The 21,317-nt window shown below is 47.6% G+C and overlaps 1 protein-coding gene across 1 annotated transcript in view; it reads left to right on the top strand.

Moving 5' to 3' along the window:
• Positions 1 to 21,317, top strand: part of LOC115157918 (cytoplasmic FMR1-interacting protein 1 homolog) — a 33,486-nt gene continuing 12,169 nt past the window's right edge. Inside the window, exon 1 of the mRNA XM_029706250.1 lies at positions 1 to 240. The gene's annotated coding sequence lies outside the window, so the exon portion shown is untranslated. The remainder of the gene's footprint in view (positions 241 to 21,317) is intronic.

Genomic DNA, 21,317 nt, shown 5'->3' with positions numbered 1-21,317 from the left:
ATGACGTGTGCAGTGCAGTGGAGGAGTTTCCTGTTGCGGTGGGCCTGCCTGACGCGATAGCCTCAAAAGAGGGAAGCAGATTTTACTCCCCTTCATCCCCAGACCAAATAAAAAACGGGGCAATTTTATGCTTTTTTCACCGCCATTGCTTTTCTCAAGGACTTCAAGTTTGTTAATATTAGTGTTGAATGGATTTGTAAGTCGTTAAAGTGGACCAGATTCCCAGGGAAATAACTCCGGGTGAGTATGTAATCAGCTCGGGAAGTTTTCAACTTTCTGTCATGTTTCTCTGGATGGGTGTTGCCTTTTTGTGGCTTCGCGTTGTTTTACTCCTTATGGGTTTTTGTATACAAGAGAATTACAGTTTTAGCGAATTTAGACGACGACGACAAAAAAAAAGTGTTATGCGTTTTATGATTTTGATGAATGAATGAAAAGTGAACTTTTATAAAGTGTATATTTTCCTTCAACGCCGTAGGCCCCGAACAGTGCAACTCATCAGACTAGATAGGATCTTAACACGCAGGAATCTGACATAGATTCACCCGTCGAGATGAACTCTTATACAGGCGAGTCACACAGGTTACAGGAATTATTTTCAAACCAGTCATGGTATTATACTAAAAATGCTCCAAATAATTTACTGTTGTGGAAGTTACTCTGAAAGCTAGTGGGTGATGATGACTCCGTTACAGCGCATTCTGGGAAAGTATTCAGATACTTTCACTTTTCCACATTTTGTTATGTTATAGCCTTATTCTAAAATGGATTAAATGTTTTACTCATCAATTTACACAATATTATATAATGATAAAGTGAATGACAAGAGCTCTGAGACAGGATTGTGTCGAGGCACAGATCTGGGGAAGGGTACCAAAACATTTCTGCAGCATTGAAGGTCTCCAAGAACACAGTGGCCTCCATCATTCTTAAACGGTAGAAAATTGGAACCACTAAAACTCTTCCAAGAGCTGGCCGCCCGGCCAAACAGTAATTAGGGGAGAAGGGCCTTGGTCAGGGAGGTGACCAAGAACCCAATGGTCACTCTGACAGAGCTCTAGAGTTCCTCTGTGGAGGTCTGAGAACTTTCCAGAAGGACAACAATCTGCAGCACTCCACCAATCAGGCCTTTATGGTAGAGTGGCCAGACGGAATCCACTCCTCAGTAAAAGGCTCATGACAGCCCGCTTGGAGTTTACCAAAAGGCACCTAAAGGACTCAGACCATGAGAAACCGTTTCTCTGGTCTGATGAAACCAAGATTGAACTCTTTGGCCTGAATACCAAGTCTCACGTCAGGAGGAAACCTGGCACCATCCCTATGATGAAGCATGGTGGTGGCAGCATTAAGGGAAAGATGAACAGAGCAAAGTACAGAGAGATCCTTGATGAAAACCTGCTCCAGAGCGCTCAGGACCTCAGACTGGGGCGAAGGTTCACCTTCCAACAGGACAACGACCTTAAGCACACAGCCAAGACAACACAGGAGTGGCTTCAGGACAAGTCTCTGAATGTCCTTGAGTGGCCCGGTTAGAGCCCGGACCTGAACCCGATTGAACATCTCTGGAGAGACCTTAAAATAGCTGTTCAGCGATGCTCCCCATCCAACCTGACAGCTTGAGAGGATCTGCAGAGATGAAAGGGAGAAACTCCCCAAATACAGGTGTGCCAAGCTTATAGCATCATATCCAAGAATACTAAAGGCTGTAATCTCTTCCAAAGGTGTTTCAACAAAGTACTAAGTAAAGGGTCTGAATACTTATGTAAATGTTATATATTTTGTTTAATACATTTGCTTAAATGTCTAAACCTGTTTTTGCTTTGTCATTATTGGTTATTGTGATGTCATTATGCGGTATTGTGATGTCATTATGCGGTATTGTGATGTCATTATGGGGTATTGTGATGTCATTATGGGGTATTGTGATGTCATTATGGGGTATTGTATGTAGCTTGAGGGGGGGGAAAAAACACAATTTAATCCACTTTAGAAAAAAGGCTGTAACGTAACAAAAATGTGGAAAAAGTCAAGGGGTCTGAATACTTTCCGAATGCGCTGTATGTCATTGGACGAAGACGTCTTCTGTAGGGGGAAGTTTTGCTAAGAGCCGTCTGAACATTAACAGGCATCGCTCGCTGTTTTGGATGGATAAGGACGAGGGTGATATGGCCTAAAAATATTATCTAAACTCAGCAAAAAGAAGAAACATCCTCTCACTGTCAACTGCGTTTATTTTCAGCAAACTTAACTTGTGTAAATATTTGTTTGAACACAAGATTCAACAACTGAGACATAAACTGAACAAGTTCCACAGACGTGACTAACAGAAATGGAATAATGTGTCCCTGAACAAAGGGGGGGGGGGGTCAAAATCAAAAGTAACAGTCAGTATCTGGTGTGGCCACCAGCTGCATTAAGTACTGCAGTGCATCTCCTCCTCAAGGACTGCACCAGATTTGCCAGTTCTTTCTGTGAGATGTTACCCCACTCTTCCACCAAGGCACCTGCAAGTTCCCGGACATTTCTGGGGGGAATGGCCCAAGCCCTCACCCTCCGATCCAACAGGTCCCAGACGTGCTAAATGGGATTGAGATCCGGGCTCTTCGCTGGCCATGGCAGAACACTGACATTCCTGTCTTGCAGGAAATCACGCACAGAACGAGCAGTATGGCTGGTGGCATTGTGATGCTGGAGGGTCATGTCAGGATGAGCCTGCAGGAAGAGTACCACATGAGGGAGGAGGATGTCTTCCCTGTAACGCACAGTGTTGAGATTGCCTGCAATGAACAGTTGAAACTGGAGCAGCAGCACGACCAGGTGGACTGGGGACAATCAGGAGTCATCAGGCCAGGTAGTCCTGAGGCATGGTCCTAGGGCTCAGGTCCTCCGGGAGGGAGAAGGGGGGGGGAGAGAGAGAGAATTAGAGGGAGCATACTTAAATTCACACAGGACACCAGATAAGACAGGAGAATTTCACCAGATATAACAGACTGACCCTAGCCCATCGGCACATAAACTACTGCATCACAGATACTGGAGGCTGAGACAGGAGGGGCCAGGAGACACTGTGGCCCCGTCTGACGATACCCCTGGACAGGGCCAACCAGGCAGGATATAACCCCACCCACTTTGCCAAAGCACAGCCCCCACACCACTAGAGGGATATCAACAGACCAGGCTGAGTATAGACCCCACACCACTAGAGGGATATCAACAGACCAGGCTGAGTATAGACCCCACACCACTAGAGGGATATCAACAGACCAGGCTGAGTATAGACCCCACACCACTAGAGGGATATCAACAGACCAGGCTGAGTATAGACCCCACACCACTAGAGGGATATCAACAGACCAGGCTGAGTATAGACCCCACACCACTAGAGGGATATCAACAGACCACAGAGATATCATCCACTGCACGAGCACGAGGGGCTGCAAAACCGGACAGGAAGATCACGTCAGTGACTCAGCCCTCCTAGGACTGTCATGCAAGAGCGCTACGAAGCCAGTGACTCAGCCCCCTGTAATAGGGTCAGAGAATCCCAGTGGAGAGAGGGGAACCGGCCAGGTAGAGACATCGACCCAGACAGGAAGACCGGGTCAGAGAATCCCCAGTGGAGAGAGGGGAACCGGCCAGGTAGAGACATCGACCCAGACAGGAAGACCGGGTCAGAGAATCCCAGTGGAGAGAGGGGAACCGGGCCAGGTAGAGACATCGACCCAGACAGGAAGACCCAGACAGGAAGACCGGGTCAGAGAATCCCAGTGGAGAGAGGGGAACCGGCCAGGTAGAGACATCGACCCAGACAGGAAGACCCAGACAGGAAGACCCAGACAGGAAGACCGGGTCAGAGAATCCCATTGGAGAGAGGGGAACCGGGCCAGGTAGAGACATCGACCCAGACAGGAAGACCGGGTCAGAGAATCCCCAGTGGAGAGAGGGGAACCGGCCAGGTAGAGACATCGACATCGTGGGTCGTTGCTCCTCCTCCTCCTCCAATCCTTACATCTTATGGTTTCACAGGAAGATGGTAGCAAACCTTGATTACTCCCTTCAGGGGATGTGACCTCACTTCCTGTCCTCAACCCCTCCTTCCCCTAATCCACAGATGTCCCTGTAGCAATCCTTTGATCTCCTCCCATCCATCCAGAACATTCCACAGCCACTCTGTCTTTCTACACATCTCACTCCTTTTAATATAATATGCGTCTGATCTATCATGTCTTTTAAATATCTCAATGTTCCAAAAAAAATTCGAATCCAAACAATACTAAACAAAAGTATAAACACAACTTTGAACGATTTTTACTGAGTTACAGTTCATGGAAGGAAAATCAGTCAATTGAAATACATATTCACAAGGCTCTTATCTATAGATTTCATTTGACTGGACAGGGTCGCAGGGTCGTAGCCATGGGTGGGACGTTTTTATAAGTGTGGAAACGTTTTCTGGGATCTTTTGTTATTTCTGCTCATGAAACATGTGACCAACACTTTACATGTTGCGTTTTCTATTTGTGTTCAGTGTAGTTCAGCTACCACCTGCAAAATGTATAATTACTACATGTAGGTCACTGCTTTTGGGTTGTTATCAACGGACATTTTCAGAGTCCACATTTCATCAATCTTTCTGAACTGAAGTCATATCCATTTGCTCTGCAATAAATAAATAAATCAAGGTTTAAATTGTATTTGGTGTCAGTGCATATGAGCCAGATCTCTGCAGTGACTTTTTATATTGACGTGTTGATTTGTAAATGTGGTTTCTATGGATTTACATCATATCTGTTGGGTGTGGGCATGGCCCAGGTTTCTGCAAAACCACAATGGTAACCATTCACTGGTTGGCTGAATCTTTGCTTAGTAATACAGCCACTATTCTGTAGCCATTCTGCCACCACTAACCCAACTCTGCAATTTAGATCAAGACAAGTTTCTCTTAAGGCTTAGATCCAGTCTGGTGTAGGCTCAGATCCAGTCTGGTGTAGGCTCAGATCCAGTCTGGTGTAGGCTCAGATCCAGTCTGGTGTAGGCTCAGATCCAGTCTGGTGTAGGCTCAGATCCAGTCTGGTGTAGGCTCAGATCCAGTCTGGTGTAGGCTCAGATCCGGTCTGGTGTAGGCTCAGACCCGGTCTGGTGTAGGCTCAGACCCGGTCTGGTGTAGGCTCAGACCCGGTCCGGTGTAGGCTCAGACCCGGTCCGGTGTAGGCTCAGACCCGGTCCGGTGTAGGCTCAGATCCGGTCCGGTGTAGGCTCAGACCCGGTCCGGTATAGGCTCAGATCCAGTCTAGTATAGGCCCAAGGAACTCTGTGTGTTTGTATTTGCTCAGCGTCTTCCTTCCTTGTGTGATCCGCTGAAGCACAGTTGAGAGAGGGGGCAGGGGATAGGGGGCAGGGGATAGGGGATAGGGGGCAGGGGATAGGGGATAGGGGGCAGGGGATAGGGGATAGGGGGCAGGGGATAGGGGGCAGGGCAGGGGAGAGGGGGGAGGGGATAGGGGGCAGGGGATAGGGGGCAGGGGAGAGGGAGTTCGCTGCTCATGTTTAGGAGAAGTGAGAGTTTGCTGTTGAAGTTTAGGAGAAGTGAAAGAGAGAAACTGTAGCTAGGGGAGGAGGGTGACAGCTGTACCCTGGTATAGCTGGATGTTGATATTACAAGTCTGGTTTGTGATTGGGGACATCATTTGATCGCTACGGGGTTTCTACCACCTTGTGGCAAAGTGAGGCTTCGAGCGAACTGGTTTCCTTGGAAGCTGAAGTTTATAATGTGATTTCACACCTCTTTGTATATTTCTAACGTGACAACTTGTTGCATCTGCACAGCTACTGTTGGAGGTGTCATTGGCTACATCTCTGGCTGCTGATCTAGACATGGCAACAGGGCCACGAAACAACACTTGACTTGAACTGAGTTTCTACCACGCAAAGCTTCATCCGGACAAGAGTCTGTGTGAGTGAGACATGGTTAACCAGAACTGGACTACTGGGCTTCGTTCACCTACATGTTTTACCTTCAGTTGAATTGAAACGGTGTTGTACTGAATGACCAGTGGGGAAAGAAACGGATTATGGGTTAATAATGTACCGTTAACCTTTTTAATTTGCTTCAAGCCACACCCACCAAATGGAGTAAACGTATCTTTCTGTTCAAGAACGTACAAAAATGTTTTTTTTGGGGGGGGGGGGGAGAATGTGCCATTCAGTTACAAACCGTTCCACAGCGTAGCAAACGTTTGAGTGAATTGAACGCACCCCAGGTATTATGGCTGGGACAGAACACCTGTACTTCAGGGGCTGATGTACACGCCATTGGTCACCTGGTGAGAAGGGTAGGTAGAGATGTAATCCCCTACAGTACAGCCGAGACCAAACACTACAGATATGAGGAACACCTTCTGAGTCTTGTCTTCGTTAGCTGTGGTTAGGCCCTACTTGTCTCTGTTCTCTGCTGCTGCCCAGACCTCCCAGGGCCCAGACCCCCCCCAGGGCCCAGAGCCAGACCCCCCCCTAGGGCCCAGACCCCCCCCTAGGGCCCAGACCCCTCCCCAGGGCCCAGACCCCTCCCCAGGGCCCAGACCCTCCCCAGGGCCCAGACCCTCCCCCCCCTAGGGCCCAGACCCCCCCCCCCCAGACCCCCCCAGGCCCAGACCTAATCCTGGGACAAGGCATTTAACCCTCTTTTTTATAAGGGAAGGAGAAGACGACTGGAGACTTTGCAGCTTGAAGAGGAACTGTACACTGAACCAAAAGTCACTGAGGCTTCCTGCTTTTCTATAGTGAAAGTATACCCATCTTATTTAACTACTGGCTTTGCTGTTTTTTTCTGTTTTTGTGTCTTTTACGTAGGGTTTTGTACACCAGCTTCAAACAGCTGAAAATACAATATTTTTGGTTATGTAAAATAAATATCACAGTGATTGAGATGGTACAGTCATTCTCTACACTAGACTCGCTTGTTTTGTCACATGAACTGAAATTAGGCCAACTATTAGAGTTTTATAAACCAGGAAACGGCAGAGCGATTTCTGCACAGTGAATCTGTTAAGTCATTGTAGAAACGTAAGCATACAATACCATGTATAGTTCCCTGCAGTTACTTCACAACTCTGGCAGACTGTTTCTCTGCTCTGGCAGACTGTATTTCCCTGCTCTGGCAGACTGTATTTCCCTGCTCTGGCAGACTGTATTTCCCTGCTCTGGCAGACTGTATTTCCCTGCTCTGGCAGACTGTATTTTCCAGCTCTGGCAGACTGTATTTCCCTGCTCTGGCAGACTGTATTTCCCTGCTCTGGCAGACTGTATTTCCCTGCTCTGGCAGACTGTATTTTCCAGCTCTGGCAGACTGTATTTCCCTGCTCTGGCAGACTGTATTTCCCTGCTCTGGCAGACTGTATTCCAGACTGTATTTCCCTGCTCTGGCAGACTGTATTTCCCTGCTCTGGCAGACTGTATTTCCCTGCTCTGGCAGACTGTATTTCCCTGCTCTGGCAGACTATTTCCCTGCTCTGGCAGACTGTATTTCCCTGCTCTGGCAGACTGTAGTTCTCTGCTCTGGCAGACTGTATTTCCCTGCTCTGGCAGACTGTATTTCCCTGCTCTGGCAGACTGTATTTCCCTGCTCTGGCAGACTGTATTTTCCAGCTCTAGAAGACTGTATTTCCCTGCTCTGGCAGACTGTATTTCCCAGCTCTGGCAGACTGTATTTCTCTGCTCTGGCAGACTGTATTTCCCTGCTCTGGCAGACTGTTTTTCCCAGCTCTGGCAGACTGTTTTTCCCAGCTCTGGCAGACTGTTTTTCCCAGCTCTGGCAGACTGTATTTCTCTGCTCTGGCAGACTGTATTTCCCTGCTCTGGCAGACTGTATTTCCCTGCTCTGGCAGACTGTATTTCCCTGCTCTGGCAGACTGTATTTCCCAGCTCTGGCAGACTGTATTTCTCTGCTCTGGCAGACTGTATTTCCCTGCTCTGGCAGACTGTTTTTCCCAGCTCTGGCAGACTGTTTTTCCCAGCTCTGGCAGACTGTTTTTCCCAGCTCTGGCAGACTGTATTTCTCTGCTCTGGCAGACTGTATTTCCCTGCTCTGGCAGACTGTATTTCCCTGCTCTGGCAGACTGTTTTTCCCTGCTCTGGCAGACTGTATACCTATCAAGCCAACTTCCATCTTTTGGATTGAGTATTTTCAACCAGTAAATGTGGTTGTTGTATCCATACCGGTTTTTATTCTAAGCCAATCAGACGTCTTATTATTCAGTTATGTGTAACTTCCTGCTAGGGGTGTGCTGACATGGCCATCCTCGTAATCTGATCTGTAAATTGAGACTTGTAAAAAAAAAAAAAAAAAAAAAAGGAAGTGTTTTATATAGATTTTGGCTGAATAGTCACTGCAAAACAGCTTCCTATTAGCGCTCTGGGGGGGCGGGCTCTGGGGGGGGCGGGCTCTGGGGGGGGCTCTGGGGGGGCGGGCTCTGGGGGGGGCTCTGGGGGGGCGGGCTCTGGGGGGGGCGGGCTCTGGGGGGGGCTCTGGGGGGGGCGGGCTCTGGGGGGGGCTCTGGGGGGGGCGGGCTCTGGGGGGGGCTCTGGGGGGGCGGGCTCTGGGGGGGGCTCTGGGGGGGCGGGCTCTGGGGGGGGCTCTGGGGGGGCGGGCTCTGGGGGGGGCGGGCTCTGGGGGGGCGGGCTCTGGGGGGGGCGGGCTCTGAGGTCAAATTGCAGCAGACAGCCAAGTTTGCTGTCACTCAGTCAGAATGTGTATTTAGCGTTTCATATCTTCTCTACTCTTGCCCCGCTTGTTAGATATTATACACAATTGATAGCTTTATTAACAAACGTTCCTCACCATTTTGATTTATCATAGTAGCAGGCAGCAGCAATCTAAATGATCAGAACGAAAACATGTGGACAGAGAAATGCAGCTTCACTCTATCCAATCAGAACAGCAGGTTCAGCCAGGTAGATTTTTGTTGTACCTTCTCAGATAAGTAATCAAGAGATGTGTTGCTATAAGCATGATATGATGCTTATATGATATATGATATGACTACATGGGAATTAATGACTATTTCTTACCAGTCCTACTACATGTCCAGTCACACAGAAGCAACATAACTTGGTGGACCACAACATTATAACAGATCTCAACCTCTCACAGCTCACGTGTTTTGACCCCAGCCTCTCACAGCTCACGTGTTTTGACCCCAGCCGCTCACAGCTCACGTGTTTTGACCCCAGCCTCTCACAGCTCACGCGTTTTGACCCCAGCCGCTCACAGCTCACGCGTTTTGACCCCATCCTCTCACAGCTTACGTGTTTTGACCCCAGCCGCTCACAGCTCACGTGTTTTGACCCCAGCCGCTCACAGCTCACGTGTTTTGACCCCAGCCGCTCACAGCTCACGTGTTTTGACCCCAGCCGCTCACAGCTCACGTGTTTTGACCCCAGCCGCTCACAGCTCACGTGTTTTGACCCCAGCCGCTCACAGCTCACGTGTTTTGACCCCAGCCACTCACAGCTCACGTGTTTTGACCGACCCCATGGCTAAATAATGTAGTTGTAGTCTATTAGGGATACATGATATGGCTAAATAATGTAATTAACTGTTGGAATATATATTCAGCAGTCCTCTTTGCTTTTCAGCAGTCGGCTTTGCTTTTCAGCAGTCGGCTTTGCTTTTCAGCAGTCGGCTTTGCTTTTCAGCAGTCGGCTTTGCTTTTCAGCAGTCGGCTTTGCTTTTCAGCAGTCCGCTTTCACCATGCAGACATACAGTCGGTAGGATTGTGTTTTCCATCATATGATGTTGCGTTTTGCATCATGACTGTATCAACAATGGACTAAAGAATCAAATACACAAAATAGTTTTGAGGTAGAATTTTCCTTTAATAGGTACCCTTACCCCACCCTCTTCTCCTTTAATAGGTTCCCTAACCCCACCCTCTTCTCCTTTAATAGGTCCCCTTACCCTAACCCCACCCTCTTCTCCTTTAATAGGTACCCTAACCCCACCCTCTTCTCCTTTAATAGGTACCCTAACCCCACCCTCTTCTCCTTTAATAGGTACCCTAACCCCACCCTCTTCTCCTTTAATAGGTTCCCTAACCCCACCCTCTTCTCCTTTAATAGGTTCCCTAACCCCACCCTCTTCTCCTTTAATAGGTCCCCTTACCCTAACCCCACCCTCTTCTCCTTTAATAGGTTCCCTTACCCTAACCCCACCCTCTTCTCCTTTAATAGGTCCCCTTACCCTAACCCCACCCTCTTCTCCTTTAATAGGTTCCCTTACCCTAACCCCACCCTCTTCTCCTTTAATAGGTCCCCTTACCCTAACCCCACCCTCTTCTCCTTTAATAGGTACCCTTACCCTAACCCCACCCTCTTCTCCTTTAATAGGTACCCTAACCCCACCCTCTTCTCCTTTAATAGGTACCCTAACCCCACCCTCTTCTCCTTTAATAGGTTCCCTAACCCCACCCTCTTCTCCTTTAATAGGTTCCCTAACCCCACCCTCTTCTCCTTTAATAGGTTCCCTTACCCTAACCCCACCCTCTTCTCCTTTAATAGGTCCCCTTACCCTAACCCCACCCTCTTCTCCTTTAATAGGTTCCCTTACCCTAACCCCACCCTCTTCTCCTTTAATAGGTCCCCTTACCCTAACCCCACCCTCTTCTCCTTTAATAGGTACCCTAACCCCACCCTCTTCTCCTTTAATAGGTCCCCTAACCCCACCCTCTTCTCCTTTAATAGGTACCCTAACCCCACCCTCTTCTCCTTTGATAGGTTCCCTAACCCCACCCTCTTCTCCTTTAATAGGTTCCCTTACCCTAACCAAATCAAATCAAATCAAATTTATTTATATAGCCCTTCGTACATCAGCTGAAATCTCAAAGTGCTGTACAGAAACCCAGCCTAAAACCCCAAACAGCAAGCAATGCATGTGAAAGAAGCACGGTGGCTGGGAAAAACTCCCTAGGAAAAACTCCTGAAAAAGGCCAAAAACCTAGGAAGAAACCTAGAGAGGAACCAGGCTATGAGGGGTGGCCAGTCCTCTTCTGGCTGTGCCGGGTGGATATTATAACAGAACATAGTCAAGATGTTAAAATGTTCGTAAATGACCAGCATGGTCAAATAATAATAATCATAGTAATTGTCGAGGGTGCAACAAGCACGTCCGGTGAACAGGTCAGGGTTCCGTAGCCGCAGGCAGAACAGTTGAAACTGGAGCAGCAGCATGGCCAGGTGGACTGGGGACAGCAAGGAGTCATCATGCCAGGTAGTCCTAGGGCTCAGGTCCTCCGAGAGAAAGAAAGAAAGAAAGAAAGAGAGAATTAGAGAGAGCATATTTACATTCACACAGGACACCGGATAAGACAAGAGAATACTCCAGATGTAACAGACTGACCCTAGCCCCCCGACACATAAACTACTGCAGCATAAATACTGGAGGCTGAGACAGGAGGGATCAGAAGACACTGTGGCCCCATCCGATGATACCCCCGGACAGGGCCAAACAGGCAGGATATAACCCCACCCACTTTGCCAAAGCACAGCCCCCCACACCACTAGAGGGATATCTACAACCACCAACTTACCGTCCGAAGACAAGGCCGAGTATAGCCCACAAAGATGTCCGCCACGGCACAACCCAAGGGGGGGGCGCCAACCCAGACAGGAAGACCACGTCAGTGGCTCAACCTACTCAAGTGACGCACCCCTCCCATGGACGGCATGGAAGAACACCAGTAAGTCAGTGACTCAGCCCCTGTAAAAGGGTTAGAGGCAGAGAATCCCAGTGGGAAGAGGGGAACCGACAAGGCAGAGACAGCAAGGGCGGTTCGTTGCTCCAGCCTTTCCGTTCACCTTCACACTCCTGGGCCAGACTATACTTAATCATAGGACCTACTGAAGAGATAAGTCTTCAGTAAAGACTTAAAGGTTGAGACTGAGTCTGCGTCTCTCACATGGGTAGGCAGACCATTCCATAAAAATGGAGCTCTATAGGAGAAAGCCCTACCTCCAGCCGTTTGCTTAGAAATTCTAGGGACAATTAGGAGGCCTGCGTCTTGTGACCGTAGCGTACGTGTAGGTATGTACGGCAGGACCAAATCGGAAAGATAGGTAGGAGCAAGCCCATGTAATGCTTTGTAGGTTAGCAGTAAAACCTTGAAATCAGCCCTTGCCTTAACAGGAAGCCAGTGTAGGGAAGCTAGCACTGGAGTAATATGATCAAATTTTTTGGTTCTAGTCAGGATTCTAGCAGCCGTATTTAGCACTAACTGAAGTTTGTTTAGTGCTTTATCCGGGTAGCCGGAAAGTAGAGCATTGCAGTAGTCGAGCCTAGAAGTAACAAAAGCATGGATTAATTTTTCTGCGTCATTTTTGGACAGAAAGTTTCTGATTTTTGCAATGTTACGTAGATGGAAAAAAGCTGTCCTTGAAGCAGTCTTGATATGTTCTTCAAAAGAGAGATCAGGGTCCAGAGTAACGCCGAGGTCCTTCACAGTTTTATTTGAGACGACTGTACAACCATCCAGATTAATTGTCAGATTCAACAGAAGATCTCTTTGTTTCTTGGGACCTAGGACAAGCATCTCTGTTTTGTCCGAGTTTAAAAGTAGAAAATTTGCAGCCATCCACTTCCTTATGTCTGAAACACAGGCTTCTAGCGAGAGCAATTTTGGGGCTTCACCATGTTTCATTGAAATGTACAGCTGTGTGTCGTCCGCATAGCAGTGAAATTTAACATTATGTTTTCGAATGACATCCCCAAGAGGTAAAATATATAGTGAAAACAATAGTGGTCCTAGAACGGAACCTTGAGGAACACCGAAATTTACAATTGATTTGTCAGAGGACGAACCATTCACAGAGACAAACTGATATCTTTCCGACAGATAAGATCTAAACCAGGCCAGAACTTGTCCATGTAGACCAATTTGGGTTTCCAATCTCTCCAAAAGAATGTGGTGATCGATGGTATCAAAAGCGGCACTAAGATCTAGGAGCACGAGGACAGATGCAGAGCCTCGGTCTGACGTCATTAAAAGGTCATTTACCACCTTCACAAGTGCAGTCTCAGTGCTATGATGGGGTCTAAAACCAGACTGAAGCGTTTCGTATACATTGTTTGTCTTCAGGAAGGCAGTGAGTTGCTGCGCAACAACTTTTTCTAAAATTTTTGAGAGGAATGGAAGATTCGATATAGGCCGATAGTTTTTTATAATTTCTGGGTCAAGATTCGGCTTTTTCAAGAGAGGCTTTATTACTGCCACTTTTAGTGAGCTTGGTACACATCCGGTGGATAGAGAGCCGTTTATTATGTTCAACATAGGAGGGCCAAGCACAGGAAGCAGCTCTTTCAGTAGTTTAGTTGGAATAGGGTCCAGTATGCAGCTTGAGGGTTTGGAGGCCATGATTATTTTCATCATTGTGTCAAGAGATATAGTACTAAAACACTTTAGTATCTCCCTTGAGCCAAGGTCCTGGCAGAGTTGTGCAGACTCTGGACAATGAAGCCCTGGAGGAATACCCAGATTTAAAGAGGAGTCCGTAATTTGCTTTCTAATGATCAAGATCTTTTCCTCAAAAAAGTTCATAAATTTATTACTGCTGAAGTGAAAGCCATCCTCCATTTGCGAATGCTGCTTTTTAGTTAGCTTTGCGACAGTGTCAAAAAGAAATTTCGGATTGTTCTTATTTTCCTCAATTAAGTTGGAAAAATAGGATGATCGTGCAGCAGTGAGGGCTCTTCGATACTGCACGGTACTGTCTTTCCAAGCTAGTCGGAAGACTTCCAGTTTAGTGTGGCGCCATTTCCGTTCCAATTTTCTGGAAGCTTGCTTCAGAGCTCGTGTATTTTCTGTATACCAGGGAGCTAGTTTCTTATGACAGATGTTTTTAATTTTTAGGGGTGCAACTGCATCTAGGGTATTGCGCAAGGTTGAATTGAGTTCCTCGGTTAGGTGGTTAACTGATTCTTGTCCTCTGACGTCCTTGGGTAGGCAGAGGGAGTCTGGAAGGGCATCAAGGAATCTTTGGGTTGTCTGAGAATTTATAGCACGACTTTTAATCTTCCTTGGTTGGGGTCTGAGCAGATTATTTGTTGCAATTGTAAACGCAATAAAATGGTGGTCCGATAATCCAGGATTATGAGGAAAAACATTAAGATCCACAACATTTATTCCATGGGACAAAACTAGGTCCAGAGTATGACTGTGGCAGTGAGTAGGTCCAGAAACATGTTGGACAAAACCCACTGAGTCGATGATGGCTCCGAAAGCCTTTTGGAGTGGGTCTGTGGACTTTTCCATGTGAATGTTAAAGTCACCAAAAATTAGAATATTATCTGCTATGACTACAAGATCCGATAGGAATTCAGGGAACTCAGTAAGGAACACTGCATATGGCCCAGGAGGCCTGTAAACAGTAGCTATAAAAAGTGATTGAGTAGGCTGCATAGATTTCATGACTAGAAGCTCAAAAGACGAAAACGGCATTGTTTTTTTTTTTGTAAATTGAAATTTGCTATCGTAAATGTTAGCAACACCTCCGCCCTTGCCGGATGCACGGGGGGTTTGGTCACTAGTGTAACCAGGGGGTGAGGCCTCATTTAACACAGTAAATTCATCAGGCTTAAGCCATGTTTCAGTCAGGCCAATCACATCAAGATTATGATCAGTGATTAGTTCATTGACTATAACTGCCTTGGAAGTGAGGGATCTAACATTAAGTAACCCAATTTTGAGATGTGAAGTATCACAATCTCTTTCAATAATGGCAGGAATGGAGGAGGTCTTTATACTAGTAAGATTACTGAAGCGAACACCGCCATTTTTAATTTTGCCCAACCAAGATCGAGGCACAGACACGGTCTCAATGGGGAAAGCTGAGCTGACTACGCTAACTGTGCTAGTGGCAGACTCCACTAAGCTGGCAGGCTGGCTAACAGCCTGTTGCCTGGCCTGCACCCTATTTCATTGTGGAGCTAGAGGAGTTAGAGCCCTGTCTATGTTCGTAGATAAGATGAGAGCACCCCTCCAGCTAGGATGGAGTCCGTCACTCCTCAGCAGGCCAGGCTTGGTCCTGTTTGTGGGTGAATCCCAGAAAGAGGGCCAGTTATCTACAAATTCTATCTTTTGGGAGGGGCAGAAAACACCCCACCCTCTTCTCCTTTAATAGGTTCCCTAACCCCACCCTCTTCTCCTTTGATAGGTCCCCTTACCCTAACCCCACCCTCTTCTCCTTTAATAGGTACCCTAACCCCACCCTCTTCTCCTTTAATTGGTCCCCTTACCCTAACCCCACCCTCTTCTCCTTTGATTGGTCCCCTTACCCTAACCCCACCCTCTTCTCCTTTGATAGGTCCCCTAACCTTAACCCCACCCTCTTCTCCTTTAATAGGTTCCCTAACCCCACCCTCTTCTCCTTTGATAGGTTCCCTTACCCTAACCCCACCCTCTTCTCCTTTAATAGGTCCCGTTACCCTAACCCCACCCTCTTCTCCTTTAATAGGTTCCCTAACCCCACCCTCTTCTCCTTTGATAGGTCCCCTTACCCTAACCCCACCCTCTTCTCCTTTGATAGGTCCCCTTACCCTAACCCCACCCTCTTCTCCTTTGATAGGTCCCCTAACCTTAACCCCACCCTCTTCTCCTTTAATAGGTTCCCTAACCCCACCCTCTTCTCCTTTAATAGGTTCCCTAACCCCACCCTCTTCTCCTTTAATAGGTTCCCTAACCTTAACCCCACCCTCTTCTCCTTTAATAGGTTCCCTTACCCTAACCCCACCCTCTTCTCCTTTAATAGGTACCCTAACCCCACCCTCTTCTCCTTTAATAGGTACCCTAACCCCACCCTCTTCTCCTTTGATAGGTCCCCTAACCTTAACCCCACCCTCTTCTCCTTTGATAGGTTCCCTTACCCTAACCCCACCCTCTTCTCCTTTGATTGGTCCCCTTACCCTAACCCCACCCTCTTCTCCTTTGATAGGTCCCCTAACCCCACCCTCTTCTCCTTTGATAGGTTCCCTTACCCTAACCCCACCCTCTTCTCCTTTAATTGGTCCCCTTACCCTAACCCCACCCTCTTCTCCTTTAATAGGTACCCTAACCCCACCCTCTTCTCCTTTAATAGGTACCCTAACCCCACCCTCTTCTCCTTTGATAGGTTCCCTAACCTTAACCCCACCCTCTTCTCCTTTGATAGGTTCCCTTACCCTAACCCCACCCTCTTCTCCTTTAATTGGTCACCTTACCCTAACCCCACCCTCTTTCTCTTCTACATGCAGTTGGAGTCACAACATTAGGACATTTTGTACCACAAATGGAATGAGCGTAGACAATGCAGCTGCTCTGTGGTTCTGGACTTAAGCCATACAGCTGTGGGTGCCGGTATTTTGGGTGCCGTTATTTTGGGTGCCGGTATTTTGGGTGCTGGTATTGCAGTGGTGGAAAAAGTACCCAATTGTCAAAGTTGAGTAAAAGTAATAATAAAGACCTAGACAACCAGGTGAGGGGAGTTCCTTAGTAACTAGTGACCTAGACAACCAGGTGAGGGGAGTTCCTTAGTAACTAGTGACCTAGACAACCAGGTGAGGGGAGTTCCTTAGTAACTAGTGACCTAGACAACCAGGTGAGGGGAGTTCCTTAGTAACTAGTGACCTAGACAACCAGGTGAGGGGAGTTCCTTAGTAACTAGTGACCTAGACAACCAGGTGAGGGGAGTTCCTTAGTAACTAGTGACCTAGACAACCAGGTGAGGGGAGTTCCTTAGTAACTAGTGACCTAGACAACCAGGCGAGGGGAGTTCCTTAGTAACTAGTGACCTAGACAACCAGGCGAGGGGAGTTCCTTAGTAACTAGTGACCTAGACAACCAGGTGAGGGGAGTTCCTTAGTAACTAGTGACCTAGACAACCAGGTGAGGGGAGTTCCTTAGTAACTAGTGACCTAGACAACCAGGCGAGGGGAGTTCCTTAGTAACTAGTGACCTAGACAACCAGGCGAGGGGAGTTCCTTAGTAACTAGTGACCTAGACAACCAGGTGAGGGGAGTTCCTTAGTAACTAGTGACCTAGACAACCAGGTGAGGGGAGTTCCTTAGTGACCTAGACAACCAGGTGAGGGGAGTTCCTTAGTAACTAGTGACCTAGACAACCAGGTGAGGGGAGTTCCTTAGTAACTAGTGACCTAGACAACCAGGTGAGGGGAGTTTCTTAGTAACTAGTGACCTAGACAACCAGGTGAGGGGAGTTCCTTAGTAACTAGTGACCTAGACAACCAGGTGAGGGGAGTTCCTTAGTAATTAGTGACCTAGACAACCAGGTGAGGGGAGTTCCTTAGTAACTAGTGACCTAGACAACCAGGTGAGGGGAGTTCCTTAGTAACTAGTGACCTAGACAACCAGGTGAGGGGAGTTCCTTAGTAATTAGTGACCTAGACAACCAGGTGAGGGGAGTTCCTTAGTAACTAGTGACCTAGACAACCAGGTGAGGGGAGTTCCTTAGTAATTAGTGACCTAGACAACCAGGTGAGGGGAGTTCCTTAGTAATTAGTGACCTAGACAACCAGGTGAGGGGAGTTCCTTAGTAACTAGTGACCTAGACAACCAGGTGAGGGGAGTTCCTTAGTAACTAGTGACCTAGACAACCAGGTGAGGGGAGTTCCTTAGTAACTAGTGACCTAGACAACCAGGTGAGGGGAGTTCCTTAGTAATTAGTGACCTAGACAACCAGGTGAGGGGAGGTCCTTAGTAACTAGTGACCTAGACAACCAGGCGATGGGAGTTCCTTAGTAACTAGTGACCTAGACAACCAGGTGAGGGGAGTTCCTTAGTAACCTAGACAACCAGGTGAGGGGAGTTCCTTAGTAACTAGTGACCTAGACAACCAGGTGAGGGGAGTTCCTTAGTAACTAGTGACCTAGACAACCAGGCGAGGGGAGTTCCTTAGTAATTAGTGACCTAGACAACCAGGTGAGGGGAGTTCCTTAGTAATTAGTGACCTAGAAAACCAGGTGAGGGGAGTTCCTTAGTAACTAGTGACCTAGACAACCAGGTGAGGGGAGTTCCTTAGTAACTAGTGACCTAGACAACCAGGCGAGGGGAGTTCCTTAGTAATTAGTGACCTAGACAACCAGGTGAGGGGAGTTCCTTAGTAACTAGTGACCTAGACAACCAGGTGAGGGGAGTTCTACAGACATAACTTCTGAGTGATAGGAAGCACGAGTACCACCACCACCAATCAGCCTGCACCACCAATCAGCCTGCACCACTGTGCACACACCTGTTGTTACTATGACAACCAGCGTAGCCATGTCAGCTATAATGACTGTTGTCTGAACACACATCTGATTTGGAGATATTCCAGATCGGATTTGAGCATTTAAGGCCTGCAAGTGTGAATAAGGCCTTAGGTGTTCTCCTGTCCACATGGCCTCTGATTTCTTACTTCTGTCCGTTTTCAGGTCGGTTCTAGTCTAAAAATTAAAATGCACTGCATTATGTGGGTGGAATTCTGTAACGTCACAGAATTAAACATTAAAGAGCCACTTGATGCTAGTGACTGTCCATTACTACTAATCACTTATTGACCATTTATTACCTCCTAATAAAATATTCCAGTTGTATATTACATTGGTTTTATTTCATGTCTTTTATAAATTTCATTCCAAGTCATCATCTCATCTCTATAGAGCTGCTGTCTGACAAAAATCACTATTTTAGTAGTTCTTCAAAGTAAATAAGGTATACTTTAATGACTGCTAAACACCAATTTATCAATCACTTAGATCAGTGTTTCTCAAACTCGGTCCTGGGGGCCCCCCTGGGGGCATGTTTAGTTTTTTAGTTTTTTTTGCCCGAGCACAACACAGCTGATTTCAAATAACCAACTCATCATCAATCTTTGATTATTTGAATAGAAAAAAACGAAACTTGCACCCAAGTGGGGAACCAGGACCGAGTTTAGGAACCCCCGACTTAGAGCATGTATTTTCAGGTAGAGATACCTCGCGATGCAACAGATTAATAGACCTGGTAATCGTGCATTCTTCTCACTTCTCTCCGTGTTTGCCCAACACTACTAACCTAAGGTAGCAGACGTAAAAGTAACACACCTGCGCACAATGGATTATGGTCATTGTAGTTTAATTACCACTGTTTCTGAGCTAAAATATGTAGAGTTTTATCCTGTTGGAAACTACAACTCCCATCGTACAGTTCAGCTGGTCTGATTTTACTGTATCTCTAGAGCAGTGGTTCATCCTGGTGCCGAGGACCCAAAGGGCGCACATTGTAGTTTTTTTCCCCAAGAACTACACAGCTGATTCAAATGATCAACTCATCATCTTTGATGATTTCAATCAGGTGTGGAGTGCGAATGCAACAACTACAATTTGTAAGTCGCTCTGGATAAGAGCGTCTGCTAAATGACTTAAATGTAAATGTAAATGTACAATGTGCGACCCTTGGGGACCCTTGGGGTCCCCAGGACCAGGATGATGAACCACTGCTCTAGAGAAACTAGGCAATGTGCTCATTAAGCTCTCAGGAAAAAAAACTGTTGGAAATGGAATTCATATTATTGATCCGATGTCGGTCAATTAGTTGTTTTAAAACCGAAAAATAGCCAACATTTCAGTTCATTTCTCAGCACAAGTGTTTGTGTTAGTGGAACGTCCCCTGAACGGGTCTGCCGCCTGTCTGGCCGGTCTGGCCGCCAGTCTGGCCTGTATGCCGCGGTCTGCCGCCCGTCTGGCCGGTCTCCCTCTCAGACCCTGTCCGTGGGTGATTGTGTGTGTCCCCACAGTCCTTTGTATTACCGATCTGATGGTCTGTTTTGATTGCAGTGAGTTTTTATTGTTCCATGGCAATAAATCTCCATCGGCAGTTGTTGAGAGAAAGAGAAGCATGCGACTGTATTATCAAGACTGCAACGAGCTAATTAGAATGTATTTACCCTGCAGCAGGAGGTGTCTGTTTACCCTGCAGCAGGAGGTGTCTGTTTACCCTGCAGCAGGAGGTGTCTGTTTACCCTGCAGCAGGAGGTGTCTGTTTACCCTGCAGCAGGAGGTGTCTGTTTACCCTGCAGCAGGAGGTGTCTGTTTACCCTGCAGCAGGAGGTGTCTGTTTACCCTGCAGCAGGAGGTGTCTGTTTACCCTACAGCAGGAGGTGTCTGTTTACCCTACAGCAGGAGGTGTCTGTTTACCCTGCAGCAGGAGGTGTCTGTTTACCCTGCAGCAGGAGGTGTCTGTTTACCCTGCAGCAGGAGGTGTCTGTTTACCCTGCAGCAGGAGGTGTCTGTTTACCCTGCAGCAGGAGGTGTCTGTTTACCCTGCAGCAGGAGGTGTCTGTTTACCCTACAGCAGGAGGTGTCTGTTTACCCTACAGCAGGAGGTGTCTGTTTACCCTACAGCAGGAGGTGTCTGTTTACCCTACAGCAGGAGGTGTCTGTTTACCCTACAGCAGGAGGTGTCTGTTTACCCTACAGCAGGAGGTGTCTGTTTACCCTACAGCAGGAGGTGTCGGTTTACCCTACAGCAGGAGGTGTCGGTTTACCCTACAGCAGGAGGTGTCGGTTTACCCTACAGCAGGAGGTGTCGGTTTACCCTACAGCAGGAGGTGTCGGTTTACCCTACAGCAGGAGGTGTGGGTTTACCCTACAGCAGGAGGTGTGGGTTTACCCTACAGCAGGAGGTGTGGGTTTACCCTACAGCAGGAGGTGTGGGTTTACCCTACAGCAGGAGGTGTGGGTTTACCCTACAGCAGGAGGTGTGGGTTTACCCTACAGCAGGAGGTGTGGGTTTACCCTACAGCAGGAGGTGTGGGTTTACCCTACAGCAGGAGGTGTGGGTTTACCCTACAGCAGGAGGTGTTTCATCATTTATACTAGGTTATTATGTTATACCTGGACCTGTCCTGTACTTTAAAGTACATTATCTATACAGCAGTATGTGGACACGCCTTCAAATTAGTGGATTCAGCTATTTCAGCGCAACCCGTTGCTGACTGGTGTATAAAATCGAGCACACAGCCATGCAATCTCCATAGACAAACATTGACAGTAGAATGGCCCTGTACTGAAGAGCTCAGTGACTTTCAACATGGCACCGTCATAGAATGCCACCTTTCCTAGTAGAGCTGCCCCCCGGTCAACTGTAAGTGCTGTTATTGTGAAGTGGAAACGTCTAGGAGCAATAACGGCTCAGTCGCGAAGTGGTAGGCCGCACAAGCTCTCAGAACGGGACCGGCGAGTGTGAAGCACATAGCGTGTAAAAATCATCTGTCCTCGGTTGCAACACTCACTACCGAATTCCAAACTGCCTCTGGAAG

Source organism: Salmo trutta, chromosome 22 (genome assembly GCF_901001165.1).
Source record: "Salmo trutta chromosome 22, fSalTru1.1, whole genome shotgun sequence".
NCBI lineage: Eukaryota > Metazoa > Chordata > Actinopteri > Salmoniformes > Salmonidae > Salmo > Salmo trutta.
Note: the sequence above shows the minus strand (reverse complement) of the source record. Positions and strands in the feature narration are given on the sequence as shown.